The sequence below is a fragment of the Vombatus ursinus genome, unplaced genomic scaffold (assembly GCF_900497805.2).
Source record: "Vombatus ursinus unplaced genomic scaffold, bare-nosed wombat genome assembly UNPS02014807.1, whole genome shotgun sequence".
NCBI lineage: Eukaryota > Metazoa > Chordata > Mammalia > Diprotodontia > Vombatidae > Vombatus > Vombatus ursinus.
This window is the reverse complement of record NW_020954585.1, coordinates 55524463-55530071: the sequence shown is the minus strand read 5'-3', so window position 1 is coordinate 55530071 and position 5609 is coordinate 55524463. Positions and strand designations below refer to the sequence as shown.

Below are 5609 nucleotides of genomic sequence, written 5' to 3'. Positions count from 1 at the left end.
AAGGAAGGAAGGAAGGAAGGAAGGAAGGAAGGAAGGAAGGAAGGAAGGAAGGAAGGAAGATAGACCCCAAAGCAGAATGTTTCCAGCTAAAACCATGCATTTTTTCACAAAAGGTAAGCTAATTTGAAGATCCCAGGTCCATTTGGGGTCCCTTGACAACTTATTCCAAGGTATAAGCTTGGTTTGGAAGATCAGAGGTGTTCAGTCAATCAATAAACATTTATTAAGTTCCTACTATGTGCCAGAATTGTGCTAAACACTGGGGATACAAAAAAAAAGCAAAAGATAGTCCCTGCCCTCAAAGAGCTTATAATCTAATGGGGGAGATAACTCATTCAAAGACACTGAAAAGGGAGGGGGAAGGAAGGGAAGGTACCCAGCATGGGCACATAGTAAGATCCTGTGGTCAGGTGGGAAATGATGAGGTTTCTATCCTGGGCTCCCTACTTAAATAAAGGAGCTGAGAGGAGCTCTGCAATGTCTACCTCCACCCTCTCCAATCAGAGGGAGAAAGTGACCATGGGGCAGGAGGTAGTGAGGAGGTTTGAGTTTCATATTTGATGAAGGAAAATGCGTTTCTTAAAACAATGGAAAAGTCCAGTAGAGCAGCCAGGTGAGAAGTGGATGAGGTGTCTATGCTGGGTCTCCTCCTTAAATAAAGGATCTGAAAGGAGCTCTCTGATGTCTACTCTCCACCTTCTCCAATCAGAGCTACTCATCTAGGTCTTCAATATCCTCAGTATCAATGTGGTTTGAAGAAACAAAGAAACAGGAACAGTCTCAATAACAGAGACTAATATTGGGATTTTCCTCCCCTCCTCCCCCCCTCCCACTTCCTCAAAGACTTTCTCTGAAATTCTGTGGTCATGAAATGGATAACTTGGAGACAAATTTGGGTTTCAGGATTGTGTAATGTGGGGAGGTGGGGGAGGGGGAGGGAAAAGGATATTTGGCTGATAATCCAACATCTAATTATCCAGGTATTTTCCTTGCTCCTGGCAAGCTGCCCGCAAGTGAAAGCACTTTGAAACCTGCAAACTCCACAGCCTGACATGTTCTCCAATGAAATTCTTTCCATTCATTATGCTGCCTGCCTATGGTGTTACTCATAAGTTGGGAGGCCAAGAGCAGGAGCACAATTATTTTATTCAATTACGGTTCTGATGTAGGCTTCTAACACGCCTAAGCCAGACTCTTGTTAAAAACTTCCACAGCTTATCAGACTTTTGTGGAGTCCACTCAAGGGAGCCTAGGATCTTATTTTCAAGATTGAGACCTAATCTAGCCTGAAGAGTGTACACACCTCTCAGCCTGAAATAAAGCCATAATTCTGTGAAAACACAAAAATCCCCTTTCCTTGGCATTTTCCCCCCTGCGGACAGAAAGCCTCGGGGTAAAGAAGTAGATTTGTTTTTAAAAATTCATGCTTAACAAAATGAAATTCAGGGCACATTGAGGAGAAATGTAGCAGAGGGTTTCTTAGCCACCTGGAAGTAAGAGTGGATCATACAGAAATGTGAAGCAGATCAAACAGAGCAGGCTGCCATTGGGGACACCCCTCATTGGAGGTCTCCAAGCAAAGGTGGGATAGTAATTGTATCATAGATTAGAGCTGGAAGGGACCTTGGTGACCATTTTACAAATATGGACTTGGGTACAGTGGAATACCCAGCTATAATCCCTGCAAGGATGAGGCTAGTAGATCTCTAAAACTTGGGAGTTCTGAGCTACACTGTTGTTCAGTAATTTCAGTTGTTCCAACTCTCCATGACCCCATTTGGGATTTTCTTGGCAAAGATGCTGGAGGGGTTTGCCATTTCTTTCTCCAGCTCACTTTACAGATGAGGAAACTGAGGCAAGCAGGGTTAAATGACTTGCCCCAGATCACACAGCTAGTAAGATCTGAGGCCAGATTTGAACTCAGGTCTTTCTGACTCCATACCAGGCACTGTACCACCCTAGGTGACCCCTGAGCTACAGTAAACTAATGCTATCTAGTGTCTGCCCTGAGTAAGCTTCAATATGGTGAACCCCAAGAAGTGGGGGAGATGAAGAGGCAAACTAACAGAGACCAGAAATGGAGCTCCTCTGCCAATCAATAATGGGATCTGTCTCATGACTGGGAGACTCAGTCTCAAAACAAAAACAAAACAAAACCAGATGAGAAAACTGAGGCACAGAGAAGTTAAGGAGTTAAGCCAGGTTCACACAGCTAATAAGTGTTATGAGGTGAAATAACACTTGTCAGATACATAGTAGAGGGAACTTTAATTATTCATTGGACTAGATGAAGGTCCTTGATGTCCCTTTCAACTTGCAAATGTGGTAGAGTAAGTTTGAGGCCTTACCACCATCCCTTTCTCCCTTTAAAATAATTTCATTTTGTCTCCACCTTTCCCCATTCACACTTTTTATCCTCAACATGTTCTATCCCTTCCTTCCTAACCTCCCCATCTCTGACCCAAATTATCATTGACCTGTCCTGGTTTCTATCTTCTTAGGGTCCTTCTTTCTTAATGTTGGTGAGCTTACCTGATAAGCTCAACTATGCCAATGTGAGAATGGATGTGAATGAGTTTCAAGCACTTAATTCATTTGAACAGAACCTTCCACAGACAGATCTTGACCACAAAGAAGTTACTCTAAGAACTTCTGGTCCAGTGGCAGGCAAAAGAGTTGTCAAGTCAACAGGTATTTATTAAGTGCTTACTATGTACAAAACACTATGCAAAGCACTAGAGATACAAAGAAAGGCAAGAAGCATTCCTTGCCCTCAGGGAGCTCAAACATGCAAACGGCTATGTTTTTTTGTTGTTCAATCATTTTCTGTCATGTCCGTCTCCAGAACAGTTTGCCATTTCCTTCTCCTGCTCATTTTACAGATGAGAAAACTCATCTGCAAGGGTTAACTACAAACAAAATATATACAGTATTAAAATGAAGATAATCTGAGAAGGAAAGGGGGGCTGTGAAAGGCTCCTTACAGAAGGTGGGGTTCAAGATGAGGCTTGCAGGAAGCCAGGGAAGCCAAGAAGCAGAGATGAGAAGGGAAAGGATTCCAGACATGAGAGACAGCCAGTGAAAATGAATGGAGTCAAGAGAAGAAAGTGTTTGCTTGAGGATCTGCAAGGTGGGCAGTATCACCAAATCATTGAGTACATTGAGGAGAATAAAGTATAAGAAGGCTGGAAAGATAGTGGGGAGTGTAAGTGTTTCAGGGAGAAGAAGGCCTTTCAGCACCTCTTAAATCATAATACTTAGGCTATTTTCTACTCCACCTATGCATAAGGTCAGGATTCATACCCATCTCTAGCATAATAAGCCCCCTTGTTTAAATTATATGACCACACTGTGTCCTTCTAGTGTTAATGGCAATTGTGCAAGCTTTAGGAGCTGCCTTAAAAGACTTGAATTGATTAATTCTACTGCAATCCTCCTGGATGATGCTTTTTCCATTTCAAAGCACTTTCATACATGTAGGCATAAGATTAGAGGATGATTGATTTAGAGTTGAAAGGGCCCTCAGAGTTTGTCTAGTCTAACACCATTATTTTACAGATGAGGCAACTGAGGCCCAGTGATTTTAAATGACTTCTACAAGATCACAGAGAACTGGGTTTTGAAATTCAGTTGTCTGTGTTCAGAAGTAACACTCTTGACCCTATACCATGACCTTTCCATAGCCCTGTAAAGTAGGTAAGGTAGGTAAGCCAAGCATCCTCATCTGAAAGCTCAGGAAATTGAGCCTCAGCAAAGTAAACTGACTGGCACAAAGCCACACAGAAAGCTAGGGGTAGAATTGGGACTATAACCTAGAATTTCTGACTTCTACATAGAATCTCTTTCTACCACAGCCTACCACTTCACATAAGGAAAAGAAAGCACCCATGCCCTACGTCTAGGCTTAATTGGTTGCCAGCAATATGTAAAGTGAGCTAGGTCAAAGGGTGGATGTCCCAAAGAGAAGAGACTTTAGGGAGTATAGGATCATAAGATCATAGATTTGGAACTGGAAAGGACTTCTTGTCCAACCGTTTCATTTTACAGGTGAGAAAACTGAGGCTCAGAAGGGTTAATCATAATAGTAGCTAGAATTTATATAGGGCTTTAAGGTTTGCCAAGTGCAAATATGTATATGTATATATACATATATATATACATATATACACACATACATGTATGTATACATATTACATTATATTATATATATGTACATATACATATATATAATATGATCCTAAAAAAAAAAAGCAATCTTGTAAGGCAGGTGTTATTGTTATTCCCATCTTGCAGAAGAAGAAACTGAAGCCAAGAGAGGTTAAATGATTTGCCCAGGATCATCCAGCTAATAAGTATCTGAGACAGAACATGAACTCACATCTTCCTAACTCCAGGCCACTGCATCAAGTTACTTACCAAGAAGATGATGGGGAGAGAGAATTATGAATGACCAGAGCTGGCAGTTCAGGTTACATTCAAAGCTCAACGGGCTGTCCTTGCAGCAGATGACCCTGTTGCTTTAATTCTGGGCCATCTGGGTCTCCCCTAAACAGCAAATTTGTCATAGTCCAGTTTTCTCAGTCTGGGCCCTGATGACCTCATACTGTTAAGATAACAAAGCAGGAGTGAATTGGTTAAAAGCAGCACTCTAAGAAAAGAATGAGTCCCTTGTGAAGCAAGAATCGTTATTGAACAGGTCTCTACCTTGTTACTTAATGTCTTGCCTGCCAAGAACCTGATTCAAAAATGTGGGTTATGTAGGATTTCTTCATTTCATAATTCTTTCATAAGCATTTCTTTTGTGTGAGGAGGGTAATTCCCCTGTTTCCGAGTTGCAGGCCCTCTTACACAATGCTCTTGCCTTGTGAATGCTGGCTTTTTGGTGTGCAGGTCAGTGGAGTGTTGGGTGGGGAGTGATGAGGAAGCTTGCTTTGGCCTGCCAGGGACCAACATTCATACTCCATGAGATCATCTAGGCAGCAAACAGGGACACTGTCCCACAGAGCCTTCCTCTCTGGGTCCTTGAGCTGTGCCCAGAGACCAGAGGAGCGTGGAAAGGCTGGACACTGTATTAAAAAAATCTTCAAGGCTGGAGCCAAGGACTTGAGAAACAAGTATCTTGATGGTCCTTAAAGTTTCGTTGAAATTCTTTCCATTGGAAAGTTGTGACAACAAAGAGCTGGCCTGAGAATGGACTTTCTCAGGGCCCTCTGACATATAACTTAATGTTAAAAATCCCAAACAAGAAAAAATTCATACCATCCTTCCCTTCCTCCCTCTCTGATGTATTCTCTTCCTCCTCTCTACCTCTATCTCTCCATTTTCCCACCTCTCTCTCATTCTGACCCTATATCTCCACTGAACTTATGAGGCCCCCAACTCTTCATGTTGAGTGCTTCATATTTCAGGTGTTATCTGAAATCCAGGGGACTATATAAATTCCCTTCTCACGTCCCATCAGGGAACCACCGTGAAAAAGTATCATTGGCTTCACCTCTCAGGCCTGCTGACCTCCTCAAGGTGACTGCTTTTGCTTGGTGGTACATCTAGCTCTTGGAAGCAGCTAGGTGGTACAGTGGATGGAGTGCTGGGACTAAAGTCAGGAAGAC

The 5609-nt window shown here is 42.4% G+C and overlaps 1 long non-coding RNA gene across 3 annotated transcripts in view; it reads right to left on the bottom strand.

Annotated features, from left to right (window-relative positions):
* The window catches only part of LOC114052498, a 62817-nt gene extending 58207 nt beyond the window's left edge, over nucleotides 1-4610 (bottom strand). For all 3 annotated transcript variants that reach the window (XR_003570248.1, XR_003570247.1, XR_003570249.1), the window contains exon 1: nucleotides 4417-4610. This is a non-coding gene — a long non-coding RNA (uncharacterized LOC114052498). The remainder of the gene's footprint in view (nucleotides 1-4416) is intronic.
* Nucleotides 4611-5609: the final 999 nt, after the last annotated feature.